Here is a 531-nt window from a genome sequence, read left to right as displayed (position 1 = left end):
CTCTTCTGATACATAATAACGTACTAAAATTTTTTGAATTTTTTTTTTTCTTCTACAACATAATAAGCCTTCCGGTCACCTTGTTACCTTTGACCTTTTGCCCGTGACCCAGTTGCCTCTCACGCAGTGAGATAAGGCGGCTAACTGGAGCTGAACGTAGCGAACGATCAGATTACAGATCAGTTTTTGGTGAATTAAAACGTTTTTGGTGAATAAAGTGGAGCAGACCTGCTGCTTGTCAGATGATGGAAAACGTTGAAGTCTCGTTTCTGCTTCAGCGGTTTAAGCAGAGAGGAAATGAAATACAACAGACACTGACAGGCCTCTGCTTTTCTCTGAAGAACTACTGAACGGGAGGAGACAGCCAGGTGAGGAAAAACTGTTCTTATCTATCGATTCAGTATTTTTATCATACAGACATTAGGCTGCTGTTGTGCTATTAGCTAGCTGCTAGCTAACGACTTTGCTAGCAAAGCTAGATAAATAAAAAACTTCTTCCCTGTGTACGAGGCTCATCGCCCGTCCAAAACT

Source organism: Poecilia latipinna, unplaced genomic scaffold, assembly GCF_001443285.1.
Source record: "Poecilia latipinna isolate Pla-1442-1.1 unplaced genomic scaffold, P_latipinna-1.0 Scaffold2679, whole genome shotgun sequence".
Classification (NCBI taxonomy): Eukaryota; Metazoa; Chordata; class Actinopteri; order Cyprinodontiformes; family Poeciliidae; genus Poecilia; species Poecilia latipinna.
Note: the sequence above shows the minus strand (reverse complement) of the source record.